At 44.9% G+C, this 27,488-nt stretch overlaps 1 long non-coding RNA gene across 1 annotated transcript; it reads right to left on the reverse strand.

Annotated features, from left to right (window-relative positions):
* Window positions 1–1,275: 1,275 nt before the first annotated feature.
* Window positions 1,276–18,735, reverse strand: LOC129072895 (uncharacterized). The gene is made up of 3 exons (XR_008529398.1): window positions 18,609–18,735; window positions 15,188–15,333; window positions 1,276–2,438 (listed from the first exon to the last, which is right to left on the reverse strand). It is a non-coding gene; the product is annotated as an uncharacterized LOC129072895 (long non-coding RNA).
* Between the last annotated feature and the right edge of the window lie 8,753 nt (window positions 18,736–27,488).

Below are 27,488 nucleotides of genomic sequence, written 5' to 3' on the forward strand. Positions count from 1 at the left end.
TTCTTCCTCTTTTCTTTTCTCTTCTTTTTGAACACTGATCGCCGCTCCATGGATTTCAGGACTGGCTAATGGGCCATGAGGAAAAGTGTGAAGAATGCTGGAGCCCACAGTCTAGTCACGACGAGAACTAAGCGAGCCAACACTCACAATTCCAAATTCAACAGCAGAGGTCCGTCCCCTGAGCTGGGTACTGGGGCCTGGCTTGGAGGAGGGACCACCTAGCTCAGGTGCGGCAGGTGGCCACGGAGGTGGAGCTGAGTCCAGAGAGCAAGCAGGAGGCCACTTGGCCGAGATGACATATTAGCAGGACATTTGCATGCCAAGGGGAAGACACAGTAAAAGGGTGCATATGGATCTTTACTACTGAATTCATGGAATCCCTCGCGCTTCATTGTTATGTGGACTGTGTACAGATAGAGCAAACTATTCCCACAAGTGTCATAATATTATTTTAATGTATATCATATATTATAGTACTATATTCTGCATACTGAGCTGTACTGTATAGTAGGACCCACACAGTACATTACAGCGAACATTGTATTGAATACTATATGATGTACAATGAGCATTGATCACTATACCTGTTCAGATGCAGTAACATGATGATAATCATACAGCATTGATTTTATTATTGCAACTGTTGTTATTAAAGAGGATCCGAAAGAGAGCCAGCACCCACGCCATCCTGCCTGCCAGGGAACCTGATTAACCCAGAAATGGTGGGTGGGGCCTGGGTGAGATCCTCTTTCCTTCCCAGGTCCCATCCGCCTGGGCTCGGGTGGAATCAGGTAGGATCTCAGCTGTGTGGCACTGTTCCTTCCTTCCCAGGAAGAGAGGGGTCTACGTGCCCCGCAGAGGGAGGGAGCGGCAGGCGAGGGGCCAGGAACTTCCCTCCTGTGCTGGAGCAGGCCCGCCCCTTCTCTGGGGGCCACGGGGGACAGAGCAGGTGCAGCGGGCACCGAGATGCGGTCAAGCAACCTCATCATGAGGCGTGTGGGTGCCCCGCCAGTCCCCTCCTCAGCTTCCCCCGCCTCATGGCTCCTCTTCCCACCCCACCTCCGCCACCTCCCCCTCCTCTGCACACCCCCACCCACCACCCCCTCCCACTGCTCACATGCATGTTCTTAGATTAAAACAGAGTACCAGACCTCTGTATCACCTGGGTGTTGAGCTGCTTTTGGGCAAGGCAGTGATTTCTATATCTTTCTTTATTCACACTTGTGCCCCCAGAAAAAGATGGCTCTTCATACATGCTTCTCTTAATTGGCACGTTGTTAAGGTAATTACCGGGCCCAAAGTTCACTGGTGTTGGCAGCAATGGGTATAAGGCAGAAGCAACAACAAAGCGCGTAAACACGTGTCTATTCCGGGCAAGAGAAAGTACAAGGTCACGGCAAAGGCTTGATGTGGCCAGGAAGGTACTGCATGAAGACGGTCTGGTTCTGGAGCCTAACAGGTATGAGTGGCTCACACAGGTGTCCCAGGCTAGTGAGCCCACCTGCAGGCACGCCGTGGTCACCTGTCTCCTGTCCTCGAGGCAACTTGGAATACCAGCAAGACTTAGTTGCTTCCTTCCAAACTCATAAAGCGATTTTTGTTTTATTCCCAAACATGACATCTCTTTTCTCCCTTTCTCACTTAATTAGAAAAGAAATAATGACCTGTTCTGTGATAGGTATAAAGAGGATAATGCAGAAGTTGGCATTTGACTCGGGGTTTTAAAATTAACTTGAGAAGAAAGAGTGCCCATAGCTGTTGGTGAGAACTGAATGGTTGTCACAGAATCTCCTCAAAGCAGCTCTGTTGTGTAGACATTATTATGCCCATGTGACAGCTCAGGGTCCCTATCCTCACAGGATCAAGGGCGGGTGGCAGCCTAGCAACATGCTCTAAGTGATGTTTACTCTAGATCTAGAATTTATTTTAAGGTCAACATATGCAAAAAGTTATGAAAACACCAAAGCACTAGTAAAAATAATAAGAATGATGTAATACATTTTCAATCCAAATCAAAACCACTTTTTTTCCCTCTTCTGCTGTTTTAAATTATCTGTTGTAGCCAGGGTTCTGACGTGGGTGTATCTGCCCCACACATGGAGCCGGGGCGGGGCTGCAGCAGACACAGAGCTGGGCTCACGGCGAAGGAGGTGGCAGGGGAGGGGGCAGGGAGCCGCCACACACACTCCAGGTCCCGAGGACGAGCGAACCCACCTCTGTAATAGCTCACCCAACGATCTGGACACAACATGGAGGGGCGGAAGCCTTGGGTAGCCGCCACTGGGTAGGAGTGACCCAGGCTCCCGTGGGAAGGACAGGCTCCTCGGGCCCCAGTGAGGGCAGGCGGCTGAGTGACCATGGAGAGAAGGAGGAGGAGGAGGAAGTGTGGCAGCAGCCTTGGATCCTGCCAGGGGATGGAAGGGCTTCTGCGCATGAACCTGGAGGAGAGGAGAATGTGGGGACTTAGGTTCAAATACGTCCTTTCTGGGGAAGCCTGCATGCAGTTTATGGTGGACCGATGTTTAGGCGGCGTTGTTAAGCTAAAAATAGAAGTGCTTTCAAAGTGAGAAGCAATAGCATTTCCGAGTATTTGAGATCGATGAGAATAGCCCTTCGGGAAGCACTGACTCAGGCAGAAGCCCAAGCAGTGTTTCAAGCAGGAGGCACAGATAATGGGTGTTTATGAGAAAGGAAGGGGAACAATTACATCCATAGGAGGAACCCTTGAAGGAGATGGAAAAATGCTGAATATGGTCTGTGTTTCTGACCCAAGTACCTCTGTGGACCTCCGGGGACGGGAAGCTCGGTCTCCCTGTGCCCACCAGCCCCGGCAGCTCGGAATACAGTGGGTTCAGAGCCCATGAGTCCATCCGGGCAGACAATCAGAATGCCCTCCCTGGCTGAGCTGCGCTGCGTGCCTCAGGCCAACCGAGTTGAGTCTTCACCCAGTATTGGTAGCAACCTGGGAATCAGACTCCTGGAGAAAATGCTACCCGGTGACCTGCTTAATTTGGAGATGCATTGTAATTATTCAAGGTCGACATGTCCACGGCTGACCTGCTGGTCTGTTGTTCTTTAATTAAGCGGTAGAGACGAGGCCCCCAGGAGCTCCCCCAGAGCAGCTGCCGATGGGTTCCTTTGCCCTGAGCCATCGCCCAGAGAGAACCATTCGCCCCCGGGAAATGATCTTAATGTGCATCTACCACCCGTGGCTGAGGCAGACAAGGCTCTGCCCACGTGGCTCTCAGAGAACTACCAGTCTTAAGTCAAATGCCACTTCCTAGAGGAGAGAGCGGAAGATGGCAAAGTGAGAGCGCTTCACACGCTACCACCTCTTTTCAGAAATGCTGGCCCACCTGCCCCCACCCTGGATATGCACACCGGGACATGGGCTGGAACACGCATGTGCGCGCGCACACACACAGCTCCCGGAGGCCCACATGACACCTTCGCGCAGTGGATGAGCATCAGGCAGCAGTCGATGCCCCTGAGTGAACTCTGCCAGCCCGACCTACGATCGTTGGTGTGGCGAAGAGCTATGTCCAGCGGCTGTGGTGACTCAGGGAGAGGGTGTGAAGAAGCTCATTCAGAGGAGACGTGAGATCGGGACACATTAAATGTACCGGTCCAGGCTGCCTGTTTTGCAACAATGCTGTTGGCTGCCAATTACAAGAACAACGACACTTTTGTTTCATGCCCTGCATGGTGCTTGCTTAGAAATGGTTCAGAAACACAAGTTCACTTCCTTTCATGTGAATGGAACAAAACGGCAGTTCCTTACTTTAAAAATGTGCGTGTCAGACTTGTCTAATGCAGACCACCACCCCCGGCCCGGCTTGTCACCGCCGGTGGGGGTTAACTGTCTCCACTCCCGGTGCTGCCGACCTGGCTCAAGCTGTAGGGGTAGCGGAGGGACAGCCTCCAGCTGGTCGGCCTAGCTCGGAGCTCTGGGAGACAGGACACCCCTGTCACCTGGCTGAGAAGGAAGTGGCTATGGGCTTCCCGCATGGGGCTCAGCTCGGGACAGAGCTGACCTTTGCAGCCACGCCTGACCCTGCTGAAAAAAGGACATCAGCTAACATGTCCTCACATAGGCAGGACAGAAATAATGAATCACTATGGACTAACTTTAAGGCCCAAAATATGCCAGGCCCTGTAATCACGTAAAGATAAATCTAGACTGACAACAGTAGAGAGACAGGCGGACACAGCAAATGGAGGCAGAGGCCTCAGAAGCAGCTGCAGGCGACCGCCCAGCGTGGTGGAGGGAGCAGAGAACACAGGGAACTTCCTGTCTGGCCAGGAGTAAGCAAACCTCCTGGAACGGGCCGACAACGATGCTAGAGGCTGTGCGGGCCACGCAGTCTGTCTGCGCTCTGGCTTCATAGTACAGGGTGGGGTGGTCATGTGCCAGACAGACTTTATCCAGAAACGCAGGTGGTTGCTGTGGTCTGCGGACCCCTGAGCTGGGCGGTGGTGGATCATTTGTCGGTGGTGGCCTCTATTTCCAGTGCATTTTAAATGTAACTTGTTGTTACCAGCTGCCTCTTCCAGTTTATTTTTCCTGGTGGCATGAATCTACTGTAAGGGTGTTTTTAAATCATAATGATATTTTTACTTTCTTAAGAAATTGCGAGAAGAGTGTGAGAGACATGACGCTCAGGAATGCCTCTCAGCTGAGATGGAGCAACAAGGAGGCGACGATGAGGTCAGAAAGCTCGTGTGGCTTCTGGACTGGACAAGCTAAAGGGGCCTGTCGGCATTGAAGGTGTTGAGTAAGGAGCTCAGGTGAGCAGCTCCGGTGAGAACTTTTCCCCCATTTGACTGGACCTTCTCAGTGTGCCAGGAGCAGGTCAGTCCCTTCTGCACATGTCACCTATAGTGAAAATGGCCTGTGCCCTTCCTCCTCCCATCTGGGTGTCTGAGCCTGGGCCACCTGCTGGCCTGCGACACTCAGGCCCAGAGCACCTGACACACAGCCTTCTTGGCCTCCAGCCTGGCCCACCCTTTATCTCTGGACAAAGAGAAGAGGGGGAGATCCAGGGCCCCCCAGCAGGCCTCTGGGGCCCTGCACAGGCCTGGCAAGTCCAGCCATCTCTTTCAGGCCTCAGCGGCGACCTTGCAGTCCTACATCACACTTGCATAGCAAGCGAAGTCTTCAGTGCTTTCTGTCTTCTGTGAGTGTGTATGTTTTTAATCAACTCACTGCCGTAGCAAAAGCACCCAATTAGAGTTGTAAAATGTGGACTGGCCTCCACGTGAACACTCCTGGCTGCTCACAGGACATCCTCAGAGGGTCGCGCTGGGAGCCCAGTGCTTTGATGTCAGCACTGGGCTGGGGGCAGGACAGAAGCATATGGGGAAGGGGACCAGCTGGCATCCTTTGCACATTACACCCCCCCCACCGAGGGCCCAAGCACCCCACAAACGTGAGGCAAAGGCGGTGGTGACATAAGGGGCCTTGCTGACCCAGGGCCTCACATAGTGCAGACCAGTCCCAGGTGGAGACAGGCCAGGGGCTTCCTGTATTTTGGCCCGCAGACGCGAAGGAAGTTGGAGTTGGTGCGCCTGTCCATCGCTACTTCCTTGCAGGCGGCCTTGGCCTCTTTCCACATTTGGCTCCAGCTCTGGGTTTATGGGCCACATGGCAGGAAGTCCACAATTGCAGTGCTGCCAGAAACCAGGGAAGAGGCCGCTCTCCAGGGGCGTGGCCTGGGCAGGTCTGGCCAGAGGCTGGGGACGGGCGCCCTTTGTAGCACCATGGCCACGAGGACATTACATGTATAAATTCTCAGAACTCCAGAGCTGCGAAAGATTATAGAAGTCATGGTTCATTTCACATTGAAGAAGATCCAAGAAAGTGAGATAACTTTCCCAGAACCGGGGCAAAGGCAAGACTAGCCCCCGTTTCCTGATTCCCAGGCTCCGCTTGAGCCCACAGAGGCCTCTACCCCCTCCGGCGAGGGAACACAGAGCCCTGGTAAAGGTCATCAGATATATGCTTATAAGAGACAGCATAAACGCATTTTATACCTTTTTCCTCCTCCTACTTCATCTCAAAGACAACTTCCTGGAGCAATAATTATAAGACTGTGTTGATGGATTTATAATATACAAAGATGTAAGTCCTACGACAGTAAGAGACAATAAAGGATGGGAGAGGGCTGGACCAAAGTTGATATGTGCTAATGAAAGAAGGTCAGTGTCCATCCGAATCCGATTATACTAAACTAAGCTGACAACTCTAACCCCCAAGACCACAACTAAGAAAATAACTCAGAAACCTATACTGAAAAATATACACAGGAATTAAAATAATGTCTAAAACTATCACTTAACACAAAAAAAATAGTGATGGAATAATACAAGGGAAACATATGAAATAGAAAAAACAAATAACATGTAAACCTTGCCTTATCAGCAATTACAAACTGTGAATGGAATTTTAAAAATTTCAATCAAAGGTTGGGCCCTGGCTGGGTGGCTTAGTTGGTTGGAGTGTCTTCTCTTACACCAACAGTTGTGGGTTCAATCCCCAGTCAAGGCGCATACAGGAGGCAACCAATGGATGTTTCTCTCACATCCACGTTTCTCTCTTTCTCTCTCTCCCTCTCCTCCCCCTTCCTCTCTCTAAAATCAATAAATATATCCTCAGGTGAGGATTTAAAAAATAAAAAAAAGACCAAGATTGACAGAATGGATTAAAAAATGATGCAACTATGTGCTTTCTACAAGACACACACTTTAGGTTAAAAGACACAACTAGATTGAAAGTAAAGGATCGAACAGGCATGCGGTGCAAACAATAGTCAAAAGAGAGCTGGAGTGGCTATACTCATCACAGACAAAATAGACTTCAAGATAAAAATTATTACTAGAGACAAAAAAGAATATCTCATGAAAAAAAGAGCCCACTCATCAGAAACATAATGATTGTTTATATAATATATATCTGCTACTAATAACAGAGCCCCAAAACACAGGAAGCAAAAGCTGGCAGTATTGAAGTGAGATACAGCAATTAAAAAATAATAATTGGAGACTTTGATGTCCTACTTTTAATAAGAAGATAACTAGGATGAAGATCAACCAAAAAATAAAAGGCTAGAACAATAGTATAAACTAACTAGACTTAACAGGCATCTATAGAACACTTCACCTAACAATAGCAGAATACAAATATTCTCAATTACATGAGAACAGATTGTATGCTAGGCCATAAAACAAGCCTCAGTAAGTTAAATAAATTGGAATTTTATAAAGTATTATCTTCAAACACAATAGAACTACAGTAGAAAGCAATAACAGAAGAACATTTGATGAATTCACAAATATATGCAATAAACAACACACCCCTACATAACCAGTGGATCAAAGAAAAAAATCATTAAAAAATTTACACTATTTTGGGATTAATGAAAATAAACTGACAACATACAGAGACTTAAGACAACAACTAAAGCAGGGGGTAGAGTAAATTTTATACCTGCAAACACCGTAGTAAAAGAGAAGATCTCAAAACAATAACTGTCTAAATTAAGAAACTTATAAAAGAGCAAACTCGGCCCAAAGAGAGTAGAGGAAGGAAGTAGTAAAGCTTAGAGTGGAAATGGATGAAATGAAGAATAAAAAACAAAAGAGAACATCAAAAGAACAAAATTTCGTTCTTTGAAAAGAATAAAATTGACAAAATTTTATCTATAGTGCCCAGGGGAAAAAGCAAAAAGACTCACATTACTAAAATTGAAAATAAAAGCCTGTGCCCAGATGGCTTCAACTGGTGAATTCTATCAAACATTTAAAAAAGAATTAGCCTTGGCTGGTTAGCTGAGTTGGTTAGAGTGTCATCCTAATATGCCAAGGTTGCAGATTTGATCTCCGTTCAGGGCACATGCAAAAAGAAACCAAAGAGTGCATAAATAAGTGAAACAACAAATTAATGTTTTTCTTTCTCTCTCTCTTTCCCTCCCTTCTCCCCTCTCTAAAATCAATAAAAATAAAAAATAAAGGAGACTTAATAGCAATCCTTCACAAACCTCCAACAATAGGACAAAAGGGAATATATCCCAACTCATTCTATAAAGTCAGCATTATCTTGATATCAAAAGCAGACAAATGTATGACAAGAAAATAACAGTTTTTATTCCTCATGAATATAGACACAACAACCCTTAATAAACTACTAGCAAACTGAATTCAGCAACACATACAAAGGACTTAATCTGAGAGGGTAAGGTAGGTTTAACATCTGAAAGTAAATCAATGTAATACATCAAATTAATAGAATAAACAACAAAAAACTTTGATCTATAATCACCTCAATAGATGTAGAAAAGTATTTGACAAAAATCCAACCTCTTTTCATCACAATAATATGGATGAAACTTGAAAACACTATGCTAAGTGAAAGGAGCCAGACACAACAAATCTCTTTTTGTCCATTGATGTGAAAGTCCAGAACAAGCAAATCTAGACAGACAGAAGTAGATTACTGGTTGCCGAAAGCTGAGGTTGGGCTTGGGGAGAAGAATGAAATGCCAGTGAGGATGAGATTTCTTTTTGGGATGAAAATGTTCTAAAATTAGATTGTGCTGATGATCGTACAACTCTTGGGAATATACCAGCAACCACTGAATTGTACCTTTTACATGGGTAGGTTTTATGGTACATGAATTATACCTCAATTGATTTTATTGCTTTTTAAAAAGTAATTGGAAGAGTTCAAAGGAATCCAGGTTTTGCTTCTGCCACAAGCACACGTGCACTCTACCCTCCTGCGGAAAAAGGAAACCTATTCTCCCTCTAGTCAGACACTGAAATCTCGCCTTGCTTGCTCCCAGAGGCTGGGTTAGACAGTGGGGCAGGCACCCACCAAGGGAACCAGCAGACAAAAATCACATTTTTCCCTGGTTCCTACACTGACACTCTCCTTATTTCTCTTCCAGCAGTCCAGAGATCTCTCTTTTTATTTTTATCTCAAGCACATAATAACTCTATTAATTCTCACTAAGTATTTCCAAGTGTAAGTCCTGCTGGGCTTGCTTTAATGAAAAGAGTTGATTCACTTATAATTAGTGCATTCATTGGAAATAAGTACTTTTCTTGCACCCTTTACAACCTGACTGAAATGAACCTCCAGAAAAACATCTATATTAATACCCCTCTGCGTTGTAGTCATTTCTTTATTCTTCATACTGGCAATGTTCATATACAAATCTTATTCAGTATTAATTTATGTTTACTGGCAGGGTTGAAATCACTCACCCACCCACCCACACACACACACCAATCACAACAAATTGTTACTGGATCCTAGCCAGTAGACTAATCGTGGGTTTTCATTGGTTATAATACAGCAAAATTCTGTGTTTCAAATTATTTGATATATCATCTTTGTTTTCCATAGTTACTAACTATGGAAAGAACTGTAAAGAAAAAAATCCAACACATTATCCCAAATATTATTTCCCAGTCTTACTACATGTAACCTTCTACTGCTCACAGCACAAAAGGAGACTGGGGGTGGGAGGTTCTACAATAGGCTGTCACATTTCTGCTGCTTGTCCTATTGAAAGGGAGGGGGTCTATGGTCCCCTCTCTGAGGGTGGAGGGGCCCGCCATGCTTTGCCTAAGCCACTATGGTGGAAGTGATGCTGAGGGGCTTCCAAGGCCAGATCATAAAAGGCAGGCAACTTCCTTTTTGTTCTCTGGGGCCCACACTCCTGGAAGTCTGAGTCGCCTGCAAGAATGACTTCCTGGAGGTGGCCATGCTGTGAAGACCCCAGGCCACGGGGAGAGATGACATGGAAACACTCTGATCAGCAAGCCCAGCTCAGCCCTGAGTCAACCCAGCTCAAGCATCGGCTCTGTGGGCTCGGCAGAGGATTCTGGCCCCAGCCCAGACAAGATGGGTCAGGGACAAGCCCGCTCTGCTCTGGCTGGTCCAGATTCTTGAACCACAGAACTCATGAAAATAATAAAAATGGTTATTGTGCTAAGCCATTGAGTTTAAGGGCATTTTATTATGCAGCAATAGGTAACAGAAGGCACTTTGTAAAAGGTCTTCTCGAGTTGGACATTACTCAGAAGATGCTGCCAACACAGCTAACAGGTTAGAGACTATCCTTGGGACCTGTTTGCCTTTTGGGAGGATTTTGATGCCTGTTTCAATTGATTGGTCTATTTAGATTTTCCAGTTCTTCATGATTCAGTGTAGGAAGGTTATGTATAATATTTCTAGGAACTTATCCATTTCTTCTAGATTATTGAATTTGGTGGCATATAGTCTTTCATAGTATTCTTATATGATCCTTTGTATCTCTGTCTTGAGGCCCATTTAAAAAGAAACTACCTTTGTTCACGGAATTCAGGCCCTTTTGCCACAAGGAAAGAATCTGGGTTCTTCCTAAAGCTTTTTGTAATTGGTTATGACTCTTAATTCGCAGAGCAGTCTTAAATTATTTATAGCACTCTGTCCAACTCTCCCAGCTGGGTTTTAAGTGCCTGTAAGCTGAGGAACATCTTCCATTTCCTTTGTTCCCTACGTCTTGCGGCAGCTAACGCAGAACCCGGCATCCCTTGAGGCTTGCTAAGTGCCACCTGAACGACCTTGCCTCCTTTGGGAACATTTTAGGGCAACTGGCCCTAGGTCTTTGGATGGTTGGTTACTTGGTTTGGTTGCTATGCCCACTGCTTTTAATTTGGCAGAACGGCATGGTCCAGGGAAAGGGAACCATCAACCCCCCGACAACCATCGGACCCAGAGTGAAAGCAGGCTTCTCCCACTTAACACTGCTGTGATCTCCTGGGGAACCAGCTTCTCTGAGCTTTGTTTCCTCATCCAAGAAATAAGCATAATAGTTCATGCCAGGGTTGTTCTGAAATTCACATGATGTAATACAGGAAAGAAATTGAAATCACTATGCAAACACAAGTAAAGCATTATTATTATCTGTTGCATGCATTTACATAAATGATATCTCATCTAGGTCTCCATGAAATGGAAATAATAATAGTTATTACCTCTTGCCAGGATTACTGTGATACCTTCCTAAGTGGGCTTCCATGACTATATATGCTCTTAAAAAACATTCTTCACAAAGCAGCTGGGTAATCTTTTTAATATGCAAATTAGGTCATGCTCCTAGCCTATTTAAAATCTTCCAAAGGCTTCATATTGCTCTTAAAGTAAAATCTAAAGTCCAGGTCAGAGTTCACAAGACCCTGTGCCGGCTGCTCGCTGCCTGTGGTGCTGACCTTGCCTCACGGACCCCACGCCCCAACCCCCGTGCGCTCTTCTATCCACATGGCTTCTCTTGGTTCCCTGAGCTCACCAAGATCTTCACCGCCCCAGGACATTTGCACCCACTCTTCCCTCCATAGCTCATGGTTCTGGGTCCAGTTTGTATGCCAGCCCCTTAGAGAGACTGAACACTCTTCCTAAAGTAATCCTCAACTCATTCAATGATCCCGTTGTAGGGTATCCATAGCCCTAGTCACTCTCTGAAATGCTATTGTCTGATGTTCACTTGTTTACTTGTCCGCTATCCGTCTTCCACCACTAAAATGTGACAGCCATGAGCCGGGGCCCTGGCACACACAGTAGGCCCTTTATAAATAGCTGTTGATGAATGAATGAATAAATGATTGAAAGGTTCAGAGTCCCTTCTACCCGGCCCAGCACATTACAGAGAGTTCACATCTGCTCAGGCTCCGTGGAGGAAAGCCCTGAGGGAGAAGGAGTGATGGCGAAGACTACAAGATACAATTATTTGAACCAGATGTGAGGGCTGAGGGCCTGTTAGCCAGCCCCAGGCTCCGTGGCAGGACCGCTGTCATTGGCCGAGATTACCCTTATCAGTAAGCACAACATCAAGAGCCTTCTCGGGTCCTTGGCTGCAATGGCTAATTTTCTAAGATCTTCTGAGTGAACATGGAGCTGACTTCACGTTCTGGCCTCTGCTCAAGACCAGAACTCCCTGCTCTTTTTTCCAGCACAGTTACATTCCTTGGAGTAATTCTTCCCATGATTTTTCCGTGGCACTTTTACAAAGAACAAGGCTCTTCTCCTCAGATGGGACTTTGCTAGGACAAGTCGAAAATGGGTCAGGAAGTAAAGCTGATGTGTGTGGGAGACTCATCTGCTGTCTCCTGCTGTTCCCACACCCACGTGTTCAGAGCTCCTTACGTAGCCAGCATAGAAAGCTAAGTGGCTGTAACACAGGTGCTTCGAAATCCACGTCCCACGGTGTGGGTAACGCTGCTTCAGGTTGTTATCAGGGGCGCAGTTCCCTTTCAGGAGCTCCTAAGGCGGTGCCCTCAATCCCATGAAGTGGGGAGTGGCAGGGGGTGAGGCACAAGCATGTTCTTCTAAGGACACGTCTCCAAAGTTGCCCTGCATTACCTCTGTGTAAATTACTTCTTCTCCAGGCTCACATCCCGTTTGCCCAAACATCATCAAATGGCCAGACCCCATTGCAAGGAAGGCTGTGAAATCTAATCTCTGTATGGGCAGCTCTGAGCCCTGCTGACACTCAGGAGACTCTGTTATCAAGAGAAACAGGGGGATGACTATCGAAGGTCGATTTATAGCCCCTCTCACACTTTCAGACAGTAGCTGGCCAGCACGGCCACCCCAAACTTGCAAGTCCTGGGAGCGGTCCTCAAACAGACAAAGAAGACTTTCATAATGGACTCAAGAAAGCAACGGAAGAGACGGAGGTGGCTTTGAGAAAACTCAAGGGATTTTTTGGTGAAACTTCTCAAAATTACATACTGCTTTGCCCTGGCTGGTGTGGCTCAGTTGGTTGAAACCTCATCCTGTAGACCAAATGGTCATGCGTTCGATTCCTGGTCAGGGCACATTTCTAGGTTGCAGGTTCAATTCCCAGTCAGGGCACATATAGGAAGGCAATCAAGTTGATATCTGTCTCTCTGTCTCTCTCCCTCTCTCTCCTCCCCCTTCTTCTCTCTCTAAAGGCAATGAAAAAAATGTCCTGCGGTGAGGATAAAAAAAAGTACATACTACATTTAGATATATATTTTTTTTTCCCTGTACGAACATTTTATTTCTCACTACAATCCAGTCCACTCACAGGATCACAATCTTCTAAAAACTTATCCTTTTTGGACTGAGCTCTTACATTTGGGAATTCAGTCCAGAGGTTTTTTTTTTTTTTTTTTTTTAAGACGGAAACTTTGGACAAGCTCCATTTGGCAGTTTCTAGAGCAGAGAAATAAAAAAATCTCTTGCGTAACATATTTTGGGATTTCTTTATGTACAGTTAACTCAGGAGGCAATGCGCTGCCCTGAATGTTTGGGGCACAGAATGGGCAGGGGAGTTTGTGGTTTATGTTACGTAAACCAGACCTTCTAAGAATTCCCGAACATAAGCCTCATGCTCCCGAAAAATAACTGGGCAGCATTTCAAACAGCACGCCTTACCCTTCCGTGTAACATATGGGACAGCGACATGAAATGCCAGATATAGCTGCATGACACACCAAATTCAATGCCGCTGCCAGTCCACGGGCTGGTGTGGAAACAGCAGTCTGCTTGTGCTTGGGGTTTGTCCTGTCCTTTTGGGGCCTCAGTTTCTGACTCTGTGCAGGGAGATGAGTAATGGCTAGTTGTCATCTCATCGTGAGCCACTTTGGTGACCTGGCATAGCTGGGTTTTCTCCTCCGTGGTACTGCAGGGCTCACGCTACCCCAGGGTTTGTCAGACTTCGCCCCGTTGTCCATAATTTGGGGGGATCCCCAGAGTTCTGTGATGGTCCCTTGGTTCCCTCTAGTTGGCTGGGGGAGGAAGGGAGCCCAGCCTCACCTGAAATAGCTCGGCTTGCACCTTTAAGGTCATTTGCAATTCTGAAATTATAAGAGTCGGAAGAGCCAAGGAAGTGAGGGTAGGAGATGATGTTTGCAAAGTGCTGAGTATAGCAGGATGGGAACAAGATATGGGGGAGGGGTGAGGCTGATGAGCAGACAGGGAAGGTGACACCCTGCCAGGAGCCAGTGAAGAGCAAACCCCCCTGGGTGGCCCTGTGGGCTTCGTGGGAAAGACGCAGACCTCGAGTTAGAAGTTACGAGCCCAGCTGGTCTTCAAGGAGCAGCTTAACCTCTGAGTTCTTTTTTGAAAACAGGTTTGCAGCTTTTTTTATGCATTTGAAAACAAGGAGGGGACAGAAGGAAGACTCAAGCAAAGTGGGGGATTGGATAACAGGATAGTTAACGAGATTGTGGGAGGTTACGGTTTATTTCAAAGAGTGTTAATCTAGACCCACAGAAACAATAGACAGGGCTTGCTTAAGGCAAAGATAAACCTTTCACGAGAAAGTTATGTGCCTGGGCCATGACCACTCACCATGACCTGCCCAGTTAGGAATTTATTATCCGATCACCCCATGAGGTCACTTTTTTCGTCCACAGTTCCCCCTTTTGGTTGTAAATCAATCCAAACGTGCATTGATGAGCAACCTTTTGGTTGGATTAACCTCCAGAGTCTTAATTTCTTTCTCTGCAAAACTTAAGACTGAAGGTGGGGGCAGGGGTAGCAGAAAAAGTCTGTACCTTAAGAATATTTCTAAAGCCCTCCAAGCCCAGCAACTATTTATACATTTAGTGCAAACTCATTTGGTGGCAAAATCTGACCTGAACAAACATGACGTCATATGTGTTTTTTATTTATCCCTCCCAGGGCAAAAATACCTATCTATACAGCACAATATGGATCTCTATTGTAGGATTTTTATGTATGAATTTTGGGGGAACACCATCACCATTTAGGTGATTTCATTTAGGCCATTTCAGCAGCCAGCGCTCCTTTCCTGGCTAGGTGTTTCAATCTGTGGCTTTCTACATCTTACATATAAAAATACGCCTCAAGGGCGGCAAAGGCCACATCACAACAGGGACAGGTGTGTCTATGGAGTGTCCAGCCTCCCCCCACCCTACAGCTAGGCTCCCTGCAGGCAAAGCCTTCGGATGTCTGCAGCGTCTCATCAGAAGCACATCTGTTGACTCTGCGAAACTAGCTGGGCCGCCTGCCAGGCCAGTGCGAAACCGGAGGCCCACAATTGGACACCCACGTGGGGATTTCCTTTGTCCATCTCGCCTCGGTTGCAGGGAGGGAGGGAGAAAAGGAAGAGACGACAGTCCCGGTGCCCAAGGCCTGTTGGAGGCCACTTACTCTGTCCTGCAACTTCAATGAAGGCACAGCTGGGAAGGGGACGACCAAATGGAACACAGCATCACTCCGGGAACAGACCATCCATCTCTGTATATTGTCCCGTGTCTTCTGATGGGGCCGCGTTGGGGGCTCCCCTCCGCGGGTTTCTGTAATAAATATTTAAGACTAGCAGTGCAGCCTGTCAGTCAACAAATATTCATTGACCTCTTGTGGCCCCAGGGCCCCAGGCTGCCGGAGAGGAGCCACTATGGCGGCAGCCATTGTTCACCGGACAAACACCGGGTAGGGGACGCCTCCAGCGTCTTTCCTCCTCCAACGAGGACACCACCACCGCTCACCACGGCAGACTGTGGCTCTTTTCTTGGGCCTGCCTAGTAGGGCTTTAGCTGTGCTCAGGAGAGACCATACAAGTGGATCCCTTGGCATGTGTCTTGGAGTCTGGCACAGACCCTAGTTCGCCAGAAATGCATCCGTGCTTGTCAGCCGGTGGACGCTCTCTCCCCCGACAGCCCTCACAGCCTGCGCGTCAGCAGAGGGTCCAGGGACACGCCCTCCCCTGCGCGCTCTGCGTGTCAGCACCATGCTGGGGATGCTGTGGCCAGAGCTTTTGGGGAACTCTCAGGCATCAGCACAAGGAATACTTTTCGCATCAGGGTTTTGCAAGCCTTAAATCAATATCATGTAAATATGCAAAGACAGCTCAGGTGCTATCAGAGTAACATGTCTTTTTTTCCCCTCCCAATGTGCAGACTGAAGTGTTGCATTAGCAAAGCGAGGACTCCTCGCCCTGAGGTAACTGCGAAGGCTCAGGGTGGCTGGGACGGATAGGTCTGGGGGACACGCAGCCTTCATTTTTGCCTCTGCTTATTTAGCAGACATATCACAACGGCTTCTTGTTCCACAAGTGAGGCACTTTCACGACAAAAGAACATACTCTGCGACTAGACAGCTGGACGCTCTGGGCTGTTCCGGGTTCTCACTCAGCCACCCTGGGAAAGCTCAGGGCCCATCCCTCCACCTAGGTTGGAACAGGGATCCTGAGGCTCACGGCGCTGAGAGCTCAGGAAGTGAGCCTGAAGGGCAAGTTCAGGAGGCCCTTTTCCACGCCTGCATTTCTGCGTGATTCAGCTACTTGCATCCAGTGAATCTGAGTGAGCAAAGTCTTACAACTCAAAAGCAGATGTCGGTGTGTTTTCAAGTTCCCTCCATCTGTTTTGGCTTCATGCAGTCCCTTTAGACCTTCTGAGGACTGGCCACTGTCCCATTGCTGACTTCCCTGGGAGCACACTGGCTGTTCCCCCGGCCTCACGTGAGTGGGATGGGCCGCACAAACCCAGGTGGTGAGTGGGATCTGGCCTGCAGCTGGCTGACCCCTGACGTCAGTGCTCGAGAGGGGAGCAGTTGAACATTTTTGTTCCAACGTTGAATCGCTAACCAAAATAAGCTCTGAATGATTGTTTCAACTCGTCCACTAGTAAATATGCAATCTGAAGGAAATCGGAGAATGTTTTTCCATTTCTTCCAAAAATATTTTCTTTGAAACATTTTGAAGGTTAAACAATGTAATTTAAAAACAAAATCTTAGCTACCTCAATAGTCCATCTCTGTGAAATAAATAGGTAAGCAAAGGTTTAAGACAGTCAAATTTATTTACTTTTACAGATTCAGTTCAACTTGTTTTTTTCATTGCCAATCACTTTTCTGCAGCTCTCATGTAATGTTTTAACCCTCGTGGCCTGAATTGGATTTGTTCTGCTCGTTAAAAATATCAGCAAAACACAGAAGCTAGAGCAACCATGTTATATCAGGCAGTAGTTAGCTGGATTTCTACATCAGTAAAATATATATATTATATATGTTATACTATATATTATACATATATAATATACACACATAATATATGATATAATTGCACATATACATATATTATATATTATATCTATAATATGTTATATGTGTTGATTGTATATAATATACATACAGTATTTATGTATATGTATATTTTACATGCAATATATGTATTATATATGTAATTTATCTGTATATAAATATAGGTAGAGTATATGTAATTACATATATTATATGTGACACATTATAACATAATATATATAGCAGCTTTGTGTCTTATTTAAATATTCCCATCAGTGTTACATCTTCTCTAGAGCTAGACCTCGGACTTTATTATGAAAAGGCGAGTTCTTACATATCATTACATAATTGTTAGTAAAATTGACAATTTCTATAGCTTTATTCAGTACCAATTTGCAAGATCCTAGGGTTTATCTTTGCATCTTAGCATATTTCACCAAATCAAAGGTACATGGAAAGCAAGCGAAGACAATTATGTTAACAGCACTAAGAAAGAAAAACTGCCTGACAAAGATACAATTTAATTTTATAATTGTTAGAAGTATTCTTTTCAATTTATTTGAATTTTTAAAAGTCACATAACATTCTTTCATAAAATAAAAAATACAAGTGGATTAAACACGGTTAAGATGTTAATGAAACTTCACAAAGTTGGACCCATCCTTGGCTTTCCCACAGAACATATTCCGAGCTGCCTGAGTGGATGACGAGCTTCCTTAAAGCGCACTCACTCCACCGTTCTCAGGAAATGACAGCTACCATCCTGCGATCTGCCCGAGGGGATCCTGAAGTCTAAGCCCACTTCACACACCTTCAAGTGTAAAAAAACGTGCATCCCAGAGCCAGTGAAATACAAGATGGTCATTTGATTCCCCCTCCTGGGACTGCCAAACTGTGGTTACAGATGGTGCTGCATTTTTTCTAATTTATTGGGTTGGCCAAAAAATTCATTTAGTTCTTTTCCATAAAATAAAAGACACATTTTTACCAATAACTTGATTGATTTGGATACTTTGAGTATGTCATCTATCTCCCGCTCGGTATTATTGGATACATTGATTATTCTCAATTAATGTCTCAATTTGAGGTTCTTTCAAGAGGAGAATCAAGATGGTGGGGATGTGAATGGAAGTCACACTGATCTCCTCCCAGGACCGACCTGGAATTACAACTAAATTGTGGAGAAATCACCTGGAACAAACAACTGAACAACAGTGAGAAAGGAGCCTTATAACCTCAGACAGACGGAAGGATCAGCTTTAGCACAACCTGACCGGTAAGGAGTGCAGTGGAGACTCGAGAAGGCAGGCGGGGTGCCCATAGGCAGCAGCACCAGGAGAATATTGAAATGGCCAGTTGCATCCCCCTGAGAAGAGCAGGGTCTAAACCATAAGCGGGGATCTCCAGCCTACAGCACCAGAGTCCAAAAAGTACACAGATAACAACCAGCTGTGAAAAGCAGCAGGGTTGCTCTCTGCCAGAGACAGGCGCCTGGAGACACAAAGAGCCATTTAAAGGGCCAACACATAAATTTTTATTTGCAGCCACTTACCCTGGTCTCCAGCAAAGGTGGAGGCAGAGTGTCCTGGAGGCCCCTGAGGAAAGAATGGAGAAGGAGGCTTTGGAGAGACAACTGAGAGAGTAGCAAGTAGGATCCCGGTGCTGACTCATCCACAAACAGTAGCAGCCATCTTGCTCAGACAGACCACACCCCCGAGAAGCAGCAGCGTGAGAGGACCCAATAGCCCCGCCCCCAAGAGAGACTCCGCCCCACCCGGAGCTGTCTAAGCTGGCCTGCTAAGTGCAGGGTGACTAGATTAACAGCTGAAGGAGAAAGCCACAGACAGTAGGTTCCCGGAAGTCTCGAACAGACTGCCTAAGGTCAGACAGGGTCAACATCTGACATCATCAGAGGCAGATCCAGAAAGTGAAAACAGTGGTCTCCTACCATAGAAGTTCATACCACAAAGTCAGGAAAATCAAGACAGATCAACTTAAGGAGCAGAAGCAAAAAAGAAGAGTCTCACAAATAATGGGAAGACAAAGAAACACCCCCCACTCAAAGGGAAAGGAGGAATCCCCAGAAAGAGAACTAAATGAAATAGAGACGAGTAAACTATCAGATATTGAGTTCCAAGCAGTGGTTCGAAGGAAGCTCAATGAGCTCAGTGAGCTCAGAGACAATGACAAAACACTACAGGGAAACTACAAGGAACTTACTGCAAACTGTATCAGCATGAAAAAGGACATAGAAACTATCACTAAGAAACAAGAAGGCATGAAGAATACAATTTCTGAATTGAAGAACACAGTAGAAGGAATCAGAAGCAGGCTAGATGAAGCAGAGGAACTAATCAGTGAGCTGGAGGATAAGGTAGAAAAAAGCTCCCCGAAAGAGCAAGAAAATGAATAAAGACTCGAAAAGGATGAAGAGGCATTGAGGGAAATGCAGGACAACCTGAAACATAATAATATCCATTTAATAGGGATATCAGAAGGAGAAGAGGAGGAGGAAGGGATAGAGAACCTGTTTGAAAAAGGGATGATGCAAAACTTCCCTAGTTTGAGGAGAGAAAATGTCACACAAGTCCAGGAAGCACACAGGGTCCCTTCCAAGAGGAATCCAATGTGGCCCACTCAAGACACATCATCATTAAAATGGCAAAGAGCAAAGACAAACAGAGAATCCTAAAGGCAGCAAGGGAGAAAGAGGTAGTAACATATAAGGGAGCCCCAATACAGCTAGCATCTGACTTCTCAACAGAAACACTACAAGCCAGAAGGGAATGGCAAGAAATATTCCAAGTCATGAAAAGCGAAGACCTGCAACCAAGACTGCTCTACCCAGCAAGGCTCTCCATTAAAATGGAAGGTGAAATAAGGAGTTTTCCAGACAAAAGGCGGCTAAAAGAACACACCTCCACCAAACCAGTACTGCAAAATATGCTAAAGGGATGCTTTAAGATGAATAAAAAGAGTCTATGAACACCCTGTTCCTTTCGCAGTTGCCAACACTTGATATTACCAAAATTGTTTAATACATATTAATCTGATTGTGACAATGATGTGTTATTTTCATTGTTCCTTTATTATTTGTTGAAACTAAACCTGTTTTTGTCTATTTCTTGCCTATTTCTATTTTTAAAGAGCTTTAAATGACTTTTTGGTATTCTTTATCCATTCTTTGATTAAATATTTGTAGAATTTTTTCCCTAAAAAAAAAACAAAAAACTATTAACCCTTTTTTAGATGTGGTGCAAATACCTCCCTATTCTATTACTTGTCCTTTAACTTTTTTTATATGTATATTACTGTACAGTGTTAAATGTTTAATATAGTCATATTGTCAATATTTTACTTTATAGCTTCTGGGTTTGAATATTTTACTTTAGGGTAAGAAAAATATTATTTTGTATTTTTTCCTAAAACTCCTTAGATTTTGCATATTGATTTTTAACTCATCTGCATATTTTTTGTATAATGTGTAAAATAGGGCCCTATATTTGGTTTTTTTTTTCAAGGAATAGTAGTCCATGCACCTTATTTGTTGAATAAGCCTTATTTTCCCCATGGATCTGAAATATCAATTTAATCATAGATATATGTTTGTTTCTAGAATGTTCATTTTATTTCATTGATCTACTTGATTATTTCTGTGCTGGAGCCATGTTGTTTTAATTGCTGAGACTTTATAATGGATTTAAATTTTTTAATATTTTATAATGGATATTGACTTTATAATGGATGTTGACATTTAAAAAAATAAAATCAATCTGCATTTAAAAAGAAAGAAAGGAGGAACTCCAACCTTTTGCAACAACATGGATGGAACTGGAGAATATTATGCTAAGTGAAATAAATCAGTCAGTGAAAGACAAATACCATATGATATCACCTATAAGTGGACTCTGTTCAACAAAATAAACTAACGAACAAAATAAACCACAGGCATAGAAACATGGAGCAGACTGAAAGTGACCAGAGGGGATGGGGAAAGAGGACAATGGTGGAAAGAAGGAGAAAAGACTTAGACAAAGAACATGTATGAATGACCCACGGACATGGACAACAGAGTGGGAATTGACTGAGGGAGCAGGGATGGGATGGGTGGAGGTGGGTAAAGAGGGAAAAATTGAGACAGCTGTAATAGAATAAACATGATTTTAAAATAAAAAATTTTAAATAAGTCTCAATTTGATCTCTATCAACTTCAACTGGTCTACTGAACCATGGAGCATCATCCAGCGAGAAAACCCCAGCACCTAACTTCGCAAACCACTTTTGAAACATTCTATCAATCACCACACCTTCTCCATACACTGCACAAATCCTTTTGGGTCTGTGTGTGTTTCAGTTGCATTTTTACCTTTCTTGAAATGATAAAGCATAACATGCTGAAAACGTTGCTGGTTTTCTTCCATCTTCAATATTAAAATGGCTGCACAAAAATTCACCAACTTTGATCAAGTTTTTTTAAATGCACATATGACAGCTGTCACGATACAACCTAACAAAATTGTTTTGAATGAAGTTAAAGACAACTAAGCGCTCACTAGAGCCATCATACAGAATAAAGCAAACGAACTTTTTGGCCAACCCAACACTCGATTCAAAAACTACCTGAATAGAATGCTTCCTTTTTTCACAGTTGTAAATGTGTTTTACATAAGACGAACATTGCTCACTTGCGTCAACATATTTTGCAAAAATAAGAGAAAGGAAGAAACCCGGAGCACAAGGACTGTCACCCAGCTAAGCCGTGGCGTGCCCCTGAGCTCACACTTAACACTACTCTACCCCACCACGTCTGCGCTCCGCTCCCTGGATCCCTCTCCAGGCTCTGTTACCAGATGGTGGCACAAATTGCATCTCCCAAAGCCCGCTCATTTTATGCACTTTAAGTCAAGTGTCACCCAACAAAAGGAACGTTTCCTCACATTGGATAACTTCTGCTTCTTATGTGTAATACAGGTAACTTCTATTGTACATTCTTAATCATGTTTTACAGTCTCATTTTTTTTTTTCAGTAACATTCAGTTTGCTTCCTTTGAGCTGTGTCTGGACAATGTGAGCAGAATCTAGAGGACCTGCCTCCCTCACTCAGTTCAGGCCCACAAAAGTCTTACCATTGCCCCGGGAGGAATGTGCTAAGCCCCACGGCAGGTTAAATGAGCAGCAAGTGGGCCAGTTCAGGTGGGGTTGATGGCAGCTATCTTTTGCTTCCAGGTAGGGGAACCGTTCATACAGTGTGACAGGCCAAAGGAAGAAACTATGATGATTCTACACCAGCATTCAGAGATGGTTCTGTTCCCACAGCCTCTGAAGAGATGGGGTACAAAGGCCCCAGGAATGGGAACAATCTCAGGACAGCTGAGATCATTCATGTCTTGGAAATTCTGTTGTTCTTTTGAAACTGGAAAAGTCGGCATCTGTGCTGCCTGTCACTACCAGAACCAATAAGTAGAGACAAGAACTGAGTCTCTATGAGCGCTGTATACTGATGCCGGCAATCTGAGAAGATGGCATGTGATGGACCCTCAAAAACCATGTTAACATCTCATCTCAAGCTGGCTTTTCATAAGGAGAATGGTAGGTAAGGGGTTTGGAAAAAAGATTAATTGGATAAGAGTTGCAGTCCAGTGGCCATTTTCCTAGTACTTCTTCATCTGTTGATCAGTAATTCTTTATCTGCATCACTGGAGTTTCCTCCTGGAACACACTGGCTCAGATACCATCTCAACAGCTTGCAGGCTCCCTGGGGGACAAGGTTGACTTTCTTGTCAGCCTCCTGGCATCGTGTGGCCATACATTCCAGTTCCTGAAATAACGGCTTTCCACCAGTGTTAATCACGCAAGCCTATCAACTATAACTACAGCTAAAATCTTTAACTCTTGAGTTCCCCTATCACTTTCACACCACAAGCGCTTTAAGAATTCTCTGTGAAACCCCAATCGAGTGAATGTCCTTCAGCTGAAAAACTGGGCACGAGGACTGGGCTCAACTTCCTTCTTGCCTTGTGACCTTTCGGGGGTCAATGAATGACTTCCTCTATTTCTGAAAAGATAATTCAGGGTGGCTTCACTGTCCCCAGCCTTCATTGCAGGCCTCCCCTCCCCTTGCCTCCTGTCTGCCTCCCTCACAAACCAGAGACCTCACAGTGGCCAAGGCTTTAGTAGAACCTTGCACCGCTGTGGCAGGTGGGTCCGGGGCCACTCACGCTGCTAATCGGGAAGACTGAGAGGGGAGGCTGGAAGACCATGGAGTACTGTAGCTCTGTAGTCGTAGAGATGCATCAGGATTGTTATACACATTTTGAGGGTCCTTTTGAACAACCTCATCATTTACTTAAGGTCAATTTTTTGTCTCTACTCCTCATTCTCACACCCTCTACCCGCCAAAATTTATCTTCCCAAATTTAACCTTACATGAAAAATACAAATTTGTAAGACTTTTAAAACTGCTGTCCTTTATGCTTTGCGGTAGAAATATCTTCCTATCTCTCCATAAAGGGGCTTCTGGTGATTGATACACTTAGATGATTTATTTGCAAATATTGTTCAACATGTAGTTCTTAGAAATCTCTCTGCACTTTTTTTGTTTTTTGTTTTGTTTTCTACCCAAAGCCCCTTTGTTTTCTTACTCAGAATTGAAATTTTCAAGGACTTTTCCACTCTAACTCCTAAACCCCTTTTCCTGTTTCTCTGACATAGGTTTCAGATACTGTATGGTTAAGTAGACACAAATACTCAGAAAAGAAAGAGGAAAGGAAAGGAAAATGGAGAAAGAAATAGGGAAGGGAAGGAATGAATCTGCTGGAAGTGAAAAACACCAACAACTGCAAGAAAGTGAAGATGCCTACGTGCCCACAAATCTCTCTTTGGAGTATCTGTGATCAATTCAACCAAGGCAGGCAGGCTTTGCTTTCACAAAAGGACCTCAACCCTTGCATTTTATAGGATTTCTCTTTGCAGCAGGTTAGCTATTTGTATCTCTGTACACTCTGTTAAGAAAATTTTTTTGATAAAAGCTTTTTGTAACTTAAAAGAATGATGAGTTGGGATCTCACAAACTTCCTTCTTTTCCTCATAAACACCTAATAACACCAAAAGAAAGAAACCTTTCTCTACAGAAGCTGTCACTCTGCCCTGGGTGGCCCCGGTCCTGCCACGTTTCTCTCTATGGCATTCCTGGCAGGGTCCCTGGGAGCTTACCCAGCGTAAGAAGGATCTGAGGAATCCAGCAGTTGTTCCCAAGGGTTTGCTTGACACACGAATGAGGATGAGTGGGATTTTGTTCAAGTCTTACCCACTTTCTGGGGAGAATTCAAAGCCTCCCTCTTCCAGGAAGTCTTTCTTCCTTGGCTCTCTTCATTGCTCCCTGTGAAGGAGTTCCATAGAGTTTATTTTTTATTAATTGCATGTAAACAAGTTGCATCTTCTGCTTTCTGGCTGCTTGTCTTTCCTCCCCCACTCATTAGGGCGTGGCTCAGGATTTTGGGCAGAGCAGACACCTAACACATGCTTGTTTCAATAGACCTACTTCTAACTTCAACATGTTAGGAATCCGAACTGAGCATTAGAAGTAGGTAAATTCCTACTGGCTACTGAGGACATTGTCCCTCACCACAAGGGTTGCCTTCCCATCTCCCTGCTCGCAGCCTGTGACCTTCCTGTGTCCCTGCCATCTCCCAGGACTGGCATCTGTCACCCAGGGCCCTGGGCTAAGGAGGACCCTACTCTTGGTTTGATGCTCTGCTGTCGCCATCTTGAAACTCTTCAAATTTTCCGAGCAAAAGCCTTACATTTACATTTTGCATTCCTGTCCACAAATTATAGAGTTTGTCCTGATCTCTCCATTTATGAGTGTGTACTGACTTTTCTAATTGTTCCAATGGTAGGAAAGGACACATTCCAGCACAGGAGACTTTATAAAGGATGTGGCTACATTAACTAAAGTTAATTTCATATTGTTGAGGTAATGATTTCAAATAGAGGTCATTAGGAGGTTGATAATAATCGACTAAAAGGAAGGGTTGGAAGTCACAAGAAGATAGAATGCTGATAGAGCTTTACTTTTATTTGCACAACATTACAGTCTCCAAAGGTTGTTGGCCTTCATTATCTTGCTGAATCCTCACACCTTTGTGAAATATGTACCTTCTACTATATTTTTATTTTACTCATGAGCGGACTAAAGTTCAGAAACCAGTGGTCTGGCTGGGAAAACTTACGGGGTAACTTTGGATCCTAAATCTGGGACTCTTCCCTATTCCACAGGTATCCCGCAGAATGAGATTTGTCAAGGATCGGAAATGTCCATCCAGACTCTGTTTAAAGTACAGAATTTCAAGTTATTTAAGTAAAGCGAAGAATATTTGATTCTAGTTAACTCTTGAGCAAAAGGGGAAACTTGAGAATAGGAAGCTGCGACTCCCTCCTGGAGCCCTCCTGTCTTGTGGGGAAAAAACAGGAAAAAATTGCTAAGATTTTCTCAGTTGCTCTGAACTCTGTGCCTTGTCCGGTAACTTCAGAAATCCTGAAAGAGAAAACAAAGCTCTAACAACCACTTTCTGATGATGTCAGGCCATGTCCCTTGTGCAATGACTACCTGCGTAAGCCAAGCACCTCGTTTGAGTGATAACCCAGCGAATGCACACAAGAAAGCTCTCGGGCTGGGCTGGGAAGAGCCAGGGAAAGCGCAGGACGCCTCGTTCCCATCGGCGCAGATTGAACTTTCACACAACCAGCACGCCCTGCTTTGTGGGAGACTGAAGGGCATTCATAGGACTGACCCACTTCTAGCGGCCAGCTCAGGGGGATGTAAGAGAATACTGTGTCAGAGGCTGAAAACCCTGTTTGTGCCCGCACGAAGGCCAAGTTTGTCCTGGCTGTTCTCAGCAGGGGCCACGGATACCTGTGAGAATTCTGCGGGCATCTGAGGACAAAACCGGGATCCTGGTCGTGGAAGCGCAGCGCGTTAGTCTGAGCTGCTCGCTGATGGAGACAAAAGCCCAGGCACTGATATGGCAGGATTCTGTTTTAGCTTATTTTATTGAACCAACACATTCAACATCCCAGGGACTGTTCTAAGTACTGTGCTAATATTGTGTCATTGGATCCTCACAGCAGCCCGTTCAGGTGTGACCGTTTTCACCCCCATTTGACAGATGAGAAAATTGAAACCAAAGACATAAATAACTTTCCCAAGTCACTGACTAGGGACTTAGCCCAGGCAGCTTGGTGCCACAGTGCACACTGTACACAACGGGGCTTCTTGGTGGCACCCCTCCTGCCCCACCCCCTCTGAGGAGTGCCAAGGCGGTACCTGATGCCACCTCTGCCCCTGGAGGGGAAGGCTGAGAAGCTAGCCAGGCGCCTTGGCTCTATCCTCACATGCACGCAAGAAAATTCGCTTTAATTTTGCCTCTTCCTGGTTTTAAACATCAGGTAGAAGCTGAGTTGAGCAGGAAGGATCACCTATTTTATTTTATTTTATTTTATTTTATTTTATTTATTAATCCCCGCCTGAGGACGTGCTTATTGATTTTAAAGAGAGGAGAAAGAAGGGAGAGAAACCTCAGTGTGAGAGAAAAACACGTATTTGTTGCCTCCCATAGACATCGCAACTAGGAACTGGACCCAAAAATCTAAGCATGTGCCCTGACCCAGAATCAAACCACAACCCTTTGGTGTAGGGGGCAATGCTCCAGCCGACTGAGCCACTCGGCCAGGGCAAAAGATCTGGTGTGGCTCAGTGGATTGAGTGCCACCCTGTGAACCGAAAGTTTGCTGGTTCGATTCCTCGTCAGGGCACAAGGCTGGGTTGTGGGCCAGGTCCCCAGTTGGGGTTATGCGAGAGGAAACCGATCGAAGTATCTCTCACATATTGATGTTTCTCCCTCCATTCCCCTCTCTCTAAAAGTAAATAAAATCTAAAAAACTTTTAAAAAATCTCCTTCCCTGGTCTATTGGGCCATCCCTTAAATTCCACCAACAGAGGTGAAGATTTTAAGCCAGTATTTCCCAAGCTGTGTTGTGAAGAACATTCACTTCTTGGTGTGTTAAAAGGGACTGAGAAATAAAAGGGGCTCCGTGGTCAGCCCTTTGCAAACAGGATGAATTATCTGAAGTTCTGGATCATTCCTATGGTTTTTATACTGTAAATGTATATTTTATATGTATGCAGCCATTAATACTAGTATTGTGCAATGTTTAAAACTTTAAGGAAACTATTTCATATTTCATTTATCATTTTACAACTTGATTTTCTATGAAAAATTATGTTCTGCCCTTTATCCTTGTTAACGCACTTAGTTTGAGTTCATTTTAATCCCACATATGTAATTTAAAATTTTCAAAAGCCTTTACTGCTATGGCTGATACAGATGCTTCAGGGCAGAGAGCAACAGTCCCTTTCATTTATGTTTTTCCC

This window comes from Pteronotus mesoamericanus, unplaced genomic scaffold, assembly GCF_021234165.1.
Source record: "Pteronotus mesoamericanus isolate MK-2021 breed Mesoamerican mustached bat unplaced genomic scaffold, CSHL_Meso_final contig_347, whole genome shotgun sequence".
NCBI classification, from domain to species: domain Eukaryota; kingdom Metazoa; phylum Chordata; class Mammalia; order Chiroptera; family Mormoopidae; genus Pteronotus; species Pteronotus mesoamericanus.